Raw genomic sequence first — 16,394 nt, 5'->3', positions numbered from 1 at the left:
ACAGAAACAAACTTTTTAGGTGTTTTTCTTCATAAGAATACCACATGGAAACGACATATTAGTTACATTTACTAAAGAGTATTAGATTCTTATTCAAGGCTAGAATGTATTTAAATAAAACACAAGTTTTTTTAAGTCTTATTAAAATTTTAAAAAGTTAAACACAACTTTATTACTCATTTGTTCACAGTTATATAGATTATGCAATTACTGCCTGGGGCCGCCGTCAATTTTAATCTTAAAACTTAAAAAGAATAAAAAAAGTACAATACATTTCATTAGCATAAACACAACAAACTGCTAGCTTAATGCCTATAGATTTGTATACCTGCTTTCTATAAATTTCGTTTACATAGTTAGAATTTAAAACAGGAATTAATCTAACAGAATAAACTTTCACATAAAATATAAATATATTAAGTAAATATAGTCTAATATAAGTCTAAGTAAACAATTTATAAAGCATAATAATATGCTGGATAAAAACTAAACATAACAAATATTACGTATTTACATAATGTTAACTACGTAATTTTGCTATGTTTTATTGGTGTGTTTGTGCAAAATATTAAACAAACATACTATGAACAAAGCAAAAAACAATCTATTCTTATATTGCCTCGCAACATTATGCCTGATTTCCAAATAGTTTTTTTAAGAAATAATATGCGAATGTATGGAAACAATATTATAATGCCTAAAGTTGATTAAAAAAAATAGGTTGTAAATATAAAACTTTTTTACATTGCTTTGAAAATAAAAAATATAGAAAAATTATAATGGTAATGCTTCAAAATTCGTAAATGTTATATGGTTTGAACATGAAATGTTTTTCTCTAACCCCTTTATTCATCTTCTTTATATCAAAGTAACTTAAGATATTTTACTTAATACTAAATGGTTTTATCAACAAATGAGGTCCTTGTGTTAAACTTAAAAATTGAGGTGTTTGTGTTAACCTTAACAAATGTGATGTTTGTGTTAACCTTTTGGTTTTTATGTTAACAAATGAGATATTTGTGTTAACCTTAACAAATGAGGTGTTTGAGTTAACCTTCAGATTTTAGAAATTTTAATCAGGTTAGCCAACTAACTTTAAAAAATGTTTATGTTTTATTTGTATGTGTACTAACCCAGTGAGCATGGGACGTAAAAAAGACTTTTAAATGTCTTTTGAACGTTCAAAAGACGTCTTTTTTAGGTCCTATGTCCACTGAGAACCAGCATTTTGTAATAAAATAGATATACAGATTAGTATCCTTAATGTTATTAATAAACCTCTTGTTATAATTTTGTTTCTACCACTTCATATTGAGTTTAATTAAACGAGTCCAGAGGATGAGACGTTCAAACATATTTATCAGATATTTCCAAAACTATCGGTTGGTAAAGTATTAGAAGCCACATTTATTTAACCACCAATTAAAACTGTGTTAGCATGTAAAGAAGCAGCAAAAAATTTTTTTGCTAGGTATAAGCATTTCTGGTTTGCTTTTAGATACAACCTTTATGGATTTTGGGTATTTAGGGTTTGTGTGTTCTTGGCTTTTCTGCACTCACTTATAAACATAGATTATTTAGAATAAATTTAAGTGGCATAAACAATTGTTTCTTACGTAATGACATTGTAGAAACAAGCAAAAGCACTGAAGATATAATTGTGAAACTTTACCAAATGTTTGCTTAAGCAATTTGATGAAGCTGTGATGAAGAAATTAAAGAACATCACCTAAATATTTTGATTGATTTCAAGTTTTCAAAAAAAATTAAATATTGGGGTGAATTGCGACAGTTGTGAAAATTTGCCCAGAACTCAGGGGAAAATGTGGAAGTTATCTTTTGGACAAATTATTTAGTTTTGTACTTAAAAAAATGTATTGGAACATTGCTGTATCTTGCAAAATAAGGAGATGGATCTTAGTGGGTTTTTTTTCTCAAATTAGGGAAAAACCACTATTCAGCCATTCTCAAATAGAATAGAATGTGCAAATCAACCAACTTTTGAAAGTAGAAATTTTTGAAATTTAATAATTTTTTTTACATTTTATTCAATAAGTCTTGTGTTAAATGTATTAAATAAACGGTGCTCTTCAAAAATCTTAATGTATTAAATAAACGGTACTCATTATGTACTTTCACAATTTAATTTGAATGACAATTTTTTACTGTTAATTTGTGTTCTTACTGTCCCTTCTTCCTTTTTTTTTTTTTTTTATTAGCCACTTAGATGCTCCACAAAATTTTTATGGTCTTATCACAATGCACTGCAAAAATAGCATTTAACCAAGAAGTTCACGCCTCCTTCCTTACTAGAGATGCTTATATGGCCAGAACCAACTTCGAACTGGAGTTAAATTTATGTTTTATATAGCACCTTTTCATAACTGTTATAATAAAAAACTTTAGTATGAATTTGTTGTTTTATTGTCAATGAAGGTTTTGCCCAATCGTGCACCTATTGTGCATTCTGTTAATGTTAAATGTTACCAGTTCACTTTAGGTAAACACACGCGTTTTTTAAAAATTTTAACAGTGCCTCTGTTATACTCCATCAGAGGTGGAATAGTCCTTGAAAAGTCCTTGTTAACAGCACTTGTTATAGTTTTTGTTTAGAGCGCTTGCTTTGTAAGCAAGAAGTTCGAAGTTCAATGACCAAGTTCTCGGCCTTGGGGACGTGAATAACATTAAAAAAGAAAAAAAGTTGGGTTTTGCCAACTTCTTTATTTTGGGGCAAAATTAAACAAAAATTTTTTTTTGAGAAGCACCGTTTTGTTGAGAATTTCGGGCTCTATCTAAAGCAGTAAAAATTGTTTTAAAGAATTTAAGAAAACTTTAATATTCTCACCCGAATAAAAAAAGTTTTTTTGTCAAAAAAATCAATTTCAAAACTCCCAAAACTAAAATTAAATTTTACTCAACTAAAAAGGCTGTTTTGTAGAAAATTTTATGACGATCAAGATTCTCTATTCAAAATTGAATTTGCTGGTTCCGGAAAAAAGTTATGAGCGAAAAACCGAGATATTCTTTTTTTTTTTTTTTGTGGCAGGAGGAATGGGGGAGGGGGTTGGAGAGGGAGAGTAAACATGTTAATGGCATACACTTGTGCTTAATGCATAAGTATAAACCATTAACATGTTTACTCTCCCCCTCCAACCACCTCCAATGAGCGCGGCTAAATAAATTAATAATTATAAATGAATTAAAACGTAAATAAGTGAATTAAAACGTAAATAATGATAGCGTTTGCTACTTATTTAAAAAAATTTAAGCATGACTTGTACTTACATTTGTGAAAAGCAAACAACTTACACTGAAGAGCAATTAAAGTTTGCATTAGAACAAACCAAAAAAAGCAAAATATCACATAGTAAATCTTCAGAGGCATACAAGATACCAAAGACAACTCTTCAAAAACGTGTGCACAATAAAGCCCTCCACAGAGTAGAGATACAACTACTGTGTTAAGTACAGCGTTTGAATTTGTTCTTGTTTCAGTACTTACCAGTTTAGCTGATTGGGGATTTGGCAGAACAATTACAGATGTCATTGGAATAGTTGGGGATTATTTGGTATCTAGAAATCAAAGTTATCTGTTTCCACCAAACAGTATACTAGGACGAGAATAGTATCAAGGTTTCACGAAACGCTGGAGCCATAAATTAGGCGTCAGATAAGCAGGCAATATTTCGTTTTTCAGAACTTCTTATTGAACCAAGGACAAAACAAAAAATTATTTTAATACCTTTAAAAACAATTTCTTGAAGCAAATATCATCAATAACACTTCTTGCTATATGTGGAACTGGTGTGTAAGGGAACAACCAAACACCGTGTTTGCAACATCCAAGTCAAGTTGGATGGAAAAAAACAACTTATTCAATGGCTTACTAAAGTTGTCATACCAGCAATCAAATTAATTCCAGATAATTAGTTTGGTCTACTAAAATTGAGTATTTTAATCAATAAATCAAGCAATTTCTTCAGTTACAGGTATTCGCATTTTAATCTTGGATGGACACTTCACACATGCTACTTACAATGTTGTATGTATTTATATTGACAATAACATCAGGGTGATATGTTTATCAGCTCATTTGTCCCACATACTTCAACCGTTAGACGTAGGTGTATTGTCACGTTAAACAAATTTGGCGCAAATTACTTACAGAATTTTAGGCAGCTACAAGTTTTTACAACAGATATAACAAAAGAAAGTTTCATTCGAATACAAGAAAAACTTTTTAGCTCCGGTGACGCATTAACACGAACACAAATAATCGTTGGATTTTTTTTTTTCAATTTTTTTTTTCAATTTTTATTTTAGGTGCCCCAAGAAGTCCTAACGGTCTTGTCACAGAGCACCGCGGAAGTGCATTTAACCAGGAAGTTCACGCCTCCTTCCTTACCGTGACGCGAAAATTTGTCCAGAGCTCGTTTCGAACCTCGATCTCCTGCTTATAAAGCAAGCACTCTTACCACTGCGCCATGGCCGCTTACCACTGCGCCATGGCCGCATTTCAAAGCACTATTTTTTTTTTCACTTGATGTTAGAAAAGTTAATTAATCAAAATTACAAGTTACTCAAACATTTCAAGTACCATATCAGCCTGCTGATATGGTACTTGATTATTCTCATCCCATCCCGTATCATTATCTAAACTCAGCCAGAATCAAACTCCAACGATTCGCTAACTTCAAAATTTAATAACAACACCAGTGACTCGAGCTCATACGCATCAAATAAAGCAACACTTCACGGAAGGACTCGAAGGCAAAAACCGAGACAAGACAAAGACATCAAGAGGTGCAAAAAGTTTAGCAGAGTTTGGAACGAAGCATTGCTTACTCAAAAAAACAAGTGGTATCAATGAAGCTTTTATTTACAAGTCTTGGCTCTATCGATCGTATTTATTTATAAATTCAAAATTGGTGAAAATGGTGAAGTTATAATTTAAACTAATATGTAATTCTGCGGTTGACAGGTTATTGATAGGGTTATTGATAGGGTTGAGATCCGGAGATTGAGGCGGCCAATCCATCACCGATAGGTGGTTGTCTTGAAACCACTGCTTGACTACTTTTGCAGTGTGTTTTGGATCGTTGTCTTGCTGAAAAATCCATTTTATTGGCATATTCCATTCAGCATGAGGTAACATAACATATTTCAGGATATTTTTATAAATGAAACGGTCCATTATTCCATCGTTTCGATGTATTGGACCAAGACCGTTAGCAGATAAACACCCCCAGACCATTACATTGCATCCACCATGCTTCACGGTTTTATGGCAGTAACGTAAATCGAGGCGTTTTGCGGCCGGTCGACGTACACGACAAATGCCATCGCTCCCAATGATGTTGAACTTCGATTCATCACTGAACAGGACAGTTCGCCATTTCTGCACATTCCAGTCAATATGAGATGTAGCAAACATTTCTTCTGGTTTTTTGGAGCCATTTTTGCACTTGATGCCATAAAAATAATAAAAATAAATAATCACGCTTCTCAAGGCTTACCGTGTTACATTTATCTTGTGAAGATACAATAATGCTCTGTGGAACACAACGTCTTGGTTGGATGTGGACTGTATTGATGTAATGAAACACTTGTTGTATTTCACTTCTTGTATTGATGTTCTTCGATAAAACACTTTGATAAACTCACTTCGACAAACTGTCTTGATAATACTGACTGATTGACTTCCATATACTGACTGAATTACATGTCGATTGACATGTCTCTTATATAGTAAAATGAACCCGTGTGAACCTGTTCTGGAAGATTCTAAATGCTTCTTTTCGATGCTTCTGGAAGCTTCTTGATGCGTCTGGATGCTTCTGAATGTTTCTGGATACTTCTGGATGCTTCCAGATGCTTTTTCTGGAAACTTCTGGAAGCTTCTGCGTGCTTCTGGAAACTTCTGGATACTTCCTTTAATTATTTAATTATTAAGTTGCACTTGTTTTGTCCGCTGCAAAATGGCACTTGTCAACGAAATTTTGCGTGTGTGATGTCACCTGTCAGCTGATTGCTCATGTCATGGCATGCTATGACTCCAGACTCCTGAACTGTTTGCTGTGGTAGTATAGTTCGCTTCGTTTTTAAGACATGTAAAATTAGGAACACTTCTTAGCATTGTTTGATGTTGGTTGCAAAGCATGGTTCTTAGCATTGTTTGATGTTGGTTGTTTTGTCCAATACTGTATATATATATATATATATATATATATATATATATATATATATATATATATATATATATATATATATATATATATATACATATATATATATATATATATATATATATATATATATATATATATATATATATATATATATATATATATATATATATATATATATATATATATATATATATATATATATATATATATATATATATATAGGTATGTGTGTAAAAATTTTAAAATGTTTATATACTAAAGTGTTATATATCTTTAGAAAGAGCTTTTAATTAGTATTACAATGGTAAAAATTTTATCAAAATTAGATATTCTATAAAAAGTTACGAGCATTTAAGTGACAAAATTTAAGTACAAAAATTACTTAAGAAAACTGTGACTAATTATCCCGTGATCGGCAAAACTTATGTTAATAAAAAACAGATCAAAATGCGAGAAATCCTTAATTTCACCGAAACACCTGGTGTGCTTGATGGCTCTTGAAAACAATATGCGCACAACAGATTTACTTGAAATTTTAAACATCAGCAGATAAATGAATTATCTAAAGGACCCTTTAATTTCAAGAAGGACCTGCGATAACTTACAGAGTTGTTGCTCGTTAAAAAACACTGAGAATTTACATTTAAAATAAAGAATTTTTTTATTTATGACAGTAAAAATAAAATATATGAGTATATAGCCTAACCTTTTTACTAAACGACTACCAATTTTTATTTAGTTTAGTTCATAAACAACATCACAATGTGGTTTGGCGTAAATAGTGTCTTCGCCAAGTTAAAAAAATTGGTCACAGTTTTTGAAATTTTTTTACGGCAAATAACGGATAATTGCACATACCCAATATATACAGAATTGACCATAAATATTAATCCAGTATGTTTTTTTTTTGATCTCATTGGACTCTGATTGATATTAAATCAATGATTGTTTGACTCTTCTTAAATATAAAAAAAATGTAAAATGATGAGCATTCTATTTTCTTTCAAACAAATATAAATATTCATAAAAATATTATTTGATGTGCTAACTATATTGCTTTATTTTTTGACATATATCTCATAATCTAAAATAATTATCATGGCCTAAATTAAAAATCCACTCTATTATTTCTAACTTCCTTTAAAATTTCATTTGTCTTTGATTAAAACTTTGCAAACTATTTATAAATATTAGAGAATTTTTATTTAAATTGTTATTAATATTTGAAAAATTTGCGTAAAATAAAATAGAAAAATGAGTATATACAATTAACTTACTAACTAATTTACTAATTAACCAACAAATTAACTACAATATTTTTGCAATAAAACAATCAAGTTGACTGGAAAAAATTATTGATAATATAATAAAATGTAAAATCATAATAATGAATGAACAAAACATCTTAATGAGGGAAACTGCAAAACATTTTAACACAAAACATGCCACTTTTAGCAGAATAATTAGCTGATAATAAAGATACAATTCAATTCAAAATCTTCCATGTCCTGAAAGACTCAGCATCTCAAATAAAAGATATGAATGTTCACTTATTTGTATAGTGAAAAAAAATAGAAGTTTATTATCTGCCGATATCAGTCGAAAGGGACAAAAGTTTTTTGATGTTGTTGCTAGTGCTTAAACAATTAAAAGAGTACTACAAAAACCCAATTACATGTGGCGAGTTGCTTGCGAAAAGCCACAAAAATTGACATTTTTGATTTTCGAAAAGTCTTAAAACCTAAAATAATGAATTAACTTTAAAACTTTCAACTAAATATGAACCTAACGCACTAAGGACCGTTTGCGGAATTATTTTATAAATGAAGTAAAAGGCAAGTATGAGTTTGTCTCTGATGTTTCAATGTGACTTTTTGACTAATTGTCAGAAAATTGGCAGCCATTTTTGAAAAATATTTTTTTATTATTTGATTAAAAAACAAACTATTTTTAAGACCTTATCTTGAATGTTAAAATGTAAATGTTATACATATTTTTATTTATTTGTCACTTGACATTAAAAAAATTTTTTTTTTAATTTTTTAGTTGATAAAATATTTTTCATAAAAATAATATTTATTAGTAGGTATAAATATATATATAAAACAGTATGAAAAAATGTTTACAAATATCTTAATTTGCAACGTGTGACTGGTTACACATCAGTGTTGTTCATGTTTAACCGAGAAATGCAATCAGATCATTTTATGAAGTTTATGTTTATTCTACATTATTGTGTTATTAAGATATTTAAACACACTAAATATTACTTTTTATTTTATTTGGCTGAGGTAAGCAGGCTTTGTGAGAAAAAAAAAATGCTTTAAAGGTTTTGAAGTTCTAAGTTTTATCTTTTTATTATTAGATCTTCATAATTTTTTTATATTAATTATTATTTTTACTTTTATATTTTTGTTTTGTGTTTTAGTTCTTGTTCATGAATTTCAAAGTTATGTTCATTAAATTTTAAAATTGTCTGCATTTTATTCTGCATTTTTTTTGTATACTTGTATTGTAACTTCATTAAATATTTTTATGAAGGGTAAATTTTTTACTTGTAACATATTAACTTATTAAGTTATTACTAAATTGATAAACATTTTTATTAATGAAGTTTATTATTGATTACAACAGTTTTATTATTGAAAGATCTCCAGGAATGTAAAGACTGGGTTCTACTGTGAATAAAAAGTATAAATAGCTACAAAGAAGTATTTTAGGAATTATAATTAGTATATTCAAACAACTATTTGAATATGTTAAATTATCTAAGTAATGAACTGAAGTGTTCATAAATTTTCTATTTTTAATGATTTAAAATTTTATATTAATAATTTTTCATACAAATGTTGGTGTATATCTTAAAAAACTGTGTTTCTCTCATTTATATTCATTAATATCCATTTATATGTTGCATAATCAAAAACAAAAACAATTTGTAGTTTGTTTTTCAAAGTTGATAAACCTCTGATACAAGGTATCAGATATACTTTATATGAGGTTATAGTAATCTGAAACAAGGTATCAGATTATTAAAAACCTTGATGTTTGTGTTAAGGTTATCTAAGTAAAGCCATGATCCAAGCAGGGATACGGAGTCCCAAAAGGACTCCGGATTTGTATGTCACAAAAAATTAATTGTGAATTCAAAATAGGTATCACTAATGACTTGCAAGGCTGCTCAGTTTTATGGATTTTTATTTAAAAATTTGAGCTGGCAAGCATCAAAAAGAATGTACAAGCAACAAATTTTTTGGTTTAAATCTATTTCTGAAAATCCTTCTGCATTTTGATTATATCTCAATTTCAGAATTTATATTTGTTCAAATAAATTAGTATATATTTTTTAGACTTGGATTTTATTTATATCATTTTAAGATATTTTCATATAACCTTCATTAAAAGAAAAGATATTCAAAATATGAAAATATTTTCTTTCTATTAGTTTTTATAAATATTACCTGTTATAAAATTATTAATAAGATGACACCTTTCTTTTTGCTATGCTTTTTATTTATTTTTTAAAATTAAGATGTAGATGTATATTCTAGTTCTATTGGTTTAAGGTTAATTATATTGGTTTAAGAATAAATTATCCTATTGGTTTAAGGTTAAGTTAAGTTTAGCTAATTAATTCACAATATATCTAAAGTCTGTTATATATCTAGGCTGTTGAACAGCCTAGTTCAACAAGCTATGCAAATTACAGTGTGTGTAGATTTATGAAATAGAATTTACAGATTGAATGAAAATAGAACATGTATGATAAATTGATTGGACAGTAGTAATTTTTTATTTTTGTTTTTTAGGTATTGCCAGGCTGTACTTGACGACTTACTTTCCTGCAACGAAATCAAAAGAACCTTTAACTACAAAACAATTTTAAAAAGTTTTTATAGCAGCATTTTCTAAGAAGAACTTTCCCTTAATTTTATTTACTAATTAGATTACTTATATTTCATAATTTCTTTAAATTATTTGTGGAGATTTTTGTAATTTTGATGTTTTACAAAATTTTAAGTTTAAAAAATTATTTTACATATAGATTTTTGTTTTTTTAATAATTAATTTTTATTCAGAAGTGCAATTATAATTGTAGTGTCCAATTTTTGTAATATTTTTTCTGCATATATCTATTTGATATTATGTTATCAATGTGAAAGTATAATCTCAAGACATAATTAAAACAATGGTAGGATGAGGTACATAAACATACGCTTTGTTTTCTTAAAAATAAAATTCAAGTTTAGCGCAAAATGTCTGTACCGATAGAAACAACTCGCAAAAACTTTTGATATTGATTGGTCTATTAAAATTTATCTGTTATTTTCACATGGTTTCCACTTACTATGACTGTAAGTGTGAAAACACTCGCAAACTGGCAATCGGGAGATTTTTGAACAAAAATTAACGCCGTGGAGCGCTTAACAGCCGATTTTAAAAAATATATAAAAAAGAAGATATAAAAAAACATTTGGATTCAATTTGTGAACAGAAAAAACTGGCGACCAACTTCCTCATCAGTATACTGTGTAACACACACTTCTGATGTGTATTCACAGTAACACAGTGTTTTAAACATTTTGACAATAAACTTATAAAGGAGGGAGAACAAGATAAAAGATTCCGTTTTGATTAAAGCCTTAAAACAAGTCCCTACTATTTATCCAGATTGTGAAGAAACACCATCTTTATTACCTACAATTTCACTACCAAGAAGATCTCCTACAAAAAGGGTTTTTCAAGAAGATGAGTACCAATCATTTTTAACAAATAATTCTATACTTGATTTAGAATCAATCAATGAATCAGACAGCCCACTGGGATATACCTTTTCAAAATATCTAGATTCTGTTGTTTTTTATAAACATGAATTGAAAGATGAGTGTAAGCCAGAAGTCATGGAATGTATCAAAATTGATAAAGACTAGCACCAGAAGTTGTTTCTTAAAGGTTTTCCTGTATCTTTGCCACATTGGTTCATGCATGGGAGCAATTGTAAACTTTGTAAGAAAAGCATGCTTAAAAACTTTCCTTCCCGTCTTAAAGGACAAGCAAAAAATATTTGTTTTTTAAATGAACTTAAAAAACATCAATTTAAAAAAAGTACAGTCTATTCAGCTGGTATTATCCAATATGTTTTACTCCTACGTTATACTTTACTTCAATCGTATAAACTTCTTCTTGAACAGTTTACCTTACCTTTACTTTCCCTTTTAAGCAAGATAAATTGAAGGTAAAATTAGTTCATTGAAAGTTGCAAAATTATTGATGGAAAATAATTCTTTATCAAAGGATATTATTGTTTTATTTGATAAAATGTATTTTCAAAAGTGTGCAAAGTATTGTGTAAGTAAATTTATTGGTATTGATGATAAGAATGAACTTTATAGAAGTATTGTATGTTTTATGATAATTGGATTAAAAGAAAATATACCCAGCATTATTAAAGCTTCGCCAGTAGCCAAAATTAACAGTGAGTGGTTAAAAGATGAAACTTTGAGCTGCTTAGATATTTTAACCAAAAATGGTTTTAGATTCAGAGGTATTGTATGTGACAACCATGCAACTGATGTTTCAACCTATTCAAAGTTATTGAAGTTACATGATCAAGCTTATTTATAAATTTTATCAAGTGTACGACATCAAAAAATAAACAAAAAGTTTATTTTTTGATGTTGTACACTTGATAAAATATGTTAGAAATAGTTTGTTAGATAGAAAAAAAATTATTTTTCCTGAATTCAATTTTTATTATTTTTTTGATGATATTGCTTTTAAGTTTGATGAAATTTCCTGGAAACTGTTGCACGATAATTATGAAAAGGATGAAAACTTGGATACAAATTTAAGAAAAGCTCCTATATTTGCAATAAAGTTTTACACCTACGCAAATTTAAACAGAATGTTTAGGTAGCACTTGACTTTTTTCATGAAACTACTATAGCTGCTATAAATTCTTATTTTCCGAATTCTAAAGATGCTTCAAGTTTCTTGCATCTTTTCAACGTGTGGTGGACAATCTCCAAAACAAAAAATCAATTTTGTTTTAGTAATAGACTTGGAAGAGCAGCGATTCAAGGTGATAAAAAGCCTGAGTTTTTGCGTGCAATTTGCACAGTGGCTTTCAACTTAGGAAAGTTCAAAAATTTCTAATTGTGAAAAATTTACCTTATCAACTCAAACATCTTTAGCTTTACAAAGAACACTTTTATGCCAAGCATCTCTAAAAGAATACCATTTAAATCATGGCTTTGACTTTATTTTGACGTTTCTAATGTTACCCTATTGAAAGGCGTTTCGACCTATATCGCCAAATGAGTGGTGGTTTCTAGTGAGCTTAATGTTTTATATAGTGAAAGAATAATAAGAATAAAAAATTTGATAAAAGAATCAAAATTAAAGAAAACGAAAAGCTGTGTATATGTGTATATGAAGTATATGTTGGAAAACACTATTTCCAACATATACTTCAACAATAATAGAAAAGTTATTACTGACTTGGTTCATAAAGATAATATAGTTGCTTTTAAAAAAAGACAAAGTTTTAAATAATTTTTGATACATATTTTTTATTTGTGTGAGTTATACTTCTTGAATGTTTTTTGTTTTGTTTTTGAGAGTTAAAAGTTTGAACTAGTTTTAATGTATAAGTAAAAAAAAATTTGATATACTTCACGTGTTATTCATTTGGTTCAAATTCCAATTTTCTAAGTGATTTCGACTATCTACCAGTTAAGATGTAGAAATTAAATATATATTAAAAGATCTATTGAAATCTAACAATTAGGAATTAGTTAAAAAAAATTGTCTTAATAAAGTAATATTTCCTTTCCTTGTATATATTTTTGTATTTATGAGTACAAAATAGAAATACTTCATTAGTATATTTTTCATATATCAGAAGTAGTTCTTCTTATTTATATTGATACTGCGAATTAAAGAACTGCAATTATAAATAAGAAATATCATTAAAGCTCAATTTTAAATTCAATTCAGATGTTTTTGTGAATGTAAATATAAGCGGATAAATGGCCTTCTATTTTTTCGGCGAAAATGCAGGATGTAAGGCCGTGTATTTTAAGTAGGCCATGCTTACCTTAAGTTACTATTTGGTGGAAATTACTTTCAAATTTTAACTGTATTGCATAAAACTGATGACGTTTAGACGTGAATATGATGATGTTCATAGAAATTTTGCAAATCAGTAAAATAAAACAAGTTATTACAAATAGCTTTTTTAACGCTAATATGACACAACTTTTAAAAAAAACTTATAAACTTATATAAAGAGTAAAAAATTTGTTAATAAAAGTTTTACAATTGAAGTAGAAATCTTACACTTGCTTTTTATGTCTCATTAGGAACAAATATATATTTTTTCTTTTTTATTAATGTTTAGATTAAAAATTTTAAACTCTAGATGCAGTTGAACGTAAAGCTAAAAAGACTCTTTGACTTTGAGGTTGTTGGATATTAGTATCGCAACAACATCAAAGTCATTGATCAAAGGTAGCATTAAATGCATGTCAGAAAAAGTGTGAGTATGTGTGTTGGCTTGTTATTGCAATGACCAAAGGGCATTACTTTGGAATTTTTAAGGTTGGAGTACATAAAGGAGTTGTATGACCAACTCACAGCGATGTCGATGTCTGTTTGAAGTTTTTCATTATTTGAGGAAGATTAATTGATATCAATGACTAAGAAGATTAATTGGTAAACTTTTGTATGGTTAATAATACAGTCTGGTAAGTCATTGACAAAGAGCATAAATTAATTGGTATACAAACTGACCCTTGAGGGATGCCACTTGTCATCTTTTTCGATTCGAACGTTCTTCAATAACTACTCGTTGATGTTGGTTCTTAAGTCATGCATCTCATGAAAATTTAATCAAATTACAAACTAAACATGTTTAATGAATGCTCGTTGATAAATATAGAAAAATACGCACATAATAGGATTTAGTTAAAAGTATATTAGCATATTTTTAATTCAAAAAATGATTTTTTAATATTCAGTTTTAATGAATCAAAATAACATTTCCGAGAAAAATTATTATTAATGTTTGAAACTATATTATTCCATAAAAATGGTCCCCGAAATGAAATAAAATTTTTTCCAATCAATCTCTTGGTAAGTACAAAAAAAAACAGCTGATAAATGAGTTTCACATTTATGCATAAAAAAGCATATTAAAAATATTTAGCTCAGAATATTGAGAGTTTCCATTTCATATAAAAGTGGCTTAGCACGAGCAAAACGGTCCTTGAAATTTATATTTCAAAATTTCCTTATATTATAGATGAAGGATTTTTTCTTTTTTCTTTTTTTTTTTTTACGTACCTTGTTTTCATTTAGCTCTACTTGGATATCTGCCGCCCGGGACAAACTGTCTCTTACTTTTCAATTAAGGTTAATTGAAAATCAATTTTTGTTAATTGAAAAAAATAATTGAAAATGATTAAAGTTAATTGAAAATTAATTTTTAAACGAGTCAGAAATATTTCGAATAAAATAAAAAATTACATGTTCAGTAGAATTGTTTTTTTGAAAACCACGTAGATCATTCATTAAACTGTTAGCATTAGGAACTACCTTGACGAAATTCGATCCTACATATACAAAATATTTATTAAATTCTTCCTTAATCTCCTTTTATTAAATAGAAAAGCATTAATTTTAACTACATGAATAAGTGACGTAACGTTAATTTTTTGATACCAATAACTTCTTTTTATAAACCAAGTGTTTTTATTATTTAATTTATATTTAACAAGTAAATTTGTGTAACTTTTTTTTCTTTTTCTTTAGGTGGTCAAAAAGGTTAGCGTAATTTTTATATTTAACTTTATTATCATTTGTTTTAGTATTTAAGTATTTAATGTATAGTTTTTGTTTGATTTTTGAAACTCTTTGTAATCAATTTAATACTTTTAGTTTTAAGATTGAAATAAATTTTGAGTGAAATTAGTGATGTCATAGTAAGTTTTAAAAAAAGTTATAAACTATGTTTACACTATAAGAAGATTTAATAAAGCTTCAATCAATTAGAGCCAGTGCCGTGGTATATCGGTCCAAGCCCCACTCCCAATGAAAACCTGTTATAAGGGTCCCAAAGTCTTGAAAGTTTTTCCATTTGTTATTATCAAAACAAAAACAAAAAAAAACTTCTTACATTTGCAAATGAATTCCACTAAATTTGAGCTAATTGCTTTTTAAAAGATTATAGTTTTAAAAGGTTGTCATTTGTAAAAAACGCTTTTTAAAAACTTTTTGATTCGGTTATCAATTAGGTAGCAATTTATATCCATTATTAAAAAAAATAGAAAAATGAAAAAAAGAATTTATTAAAAACATAAGTTATTAAAATTAAACCAAGCAAATATTTTTTTAGTGGATATAGAGTGGTTCTATGTAAGCATTTTGAGCGGTTTGTTAGTGTTTTGCTCATTGGTTACTTAATGGATCATTAGTGGCAGCCGCCTTAAAACTACAGTAAACCGTTCAAAATGCCCATATTGGTCCACTGAAATTCGGCTATGTTTGCTGGAAACAAATCAATAATAAAGTAACTTCAAAAATAAGTTTATCTACTCAACGATGATCAAATCATCCCTGGTAAAATATCGTAAGCTATTTATAAAAAATATAAGAACGTCTCCGCAACGCTTATTTGTTTTTCGTGCAAAATAAAGTTTCTTCAAATAAATTTAATGGCTTTTACAGAAAGTGTAGGGTAGACCACGGCCGGTTAGCCATTGGGGCAGGTAGACCTAGTCAAGTGTTTGCAGATGATAACAGCTTGTTTTTTTTATTTTATTTTTTATTTATTTTTATTTTCGTCATTTTACACATTTTACAATTTTATCTATAAATTTAAACAAATATATATAATTACAAGCTGACTGGGGCAAATAGAAGTCAAAATGACTTATCATCAAGCCCCTTTGTGAAATATAAAAAAATACAATAAAATTTTATATCTTCTAATATTTTATAAAAGAGTGAAATTAATAAGTTTAAAAAAAAAAAAAAAAAAAAATTTAAAGGTTAAAAAAAAACATAAAGTTAAAAAAAGAACTTAAAGTTAAAAAAAGAAGAAATTTAAGATAAAGTTAAAATATAAAATAACAAATAAAAAATTACAAATCTGTTCATATTCGTATACAAATTCAAGACAATAAAAAAAAAAAATTTAATTCG

Source organism: Hydra vulgaris, chromosome 12 (assembly GCF_038396675.1).
Source record: "Hydra vulgaris chromosome 12, alternate assembly HydraT2T_AEP".
NCBI classification, from domain to species: domain Eukaryota; kingdom Metazoa; phylum Cnidaria; class Hydrozoa; order Anthoathecata; family Hydridae; genus Hydra; species Hydra vulgaris.
This window is presented reverse-complemented; position numbering follows the sequence as displayed.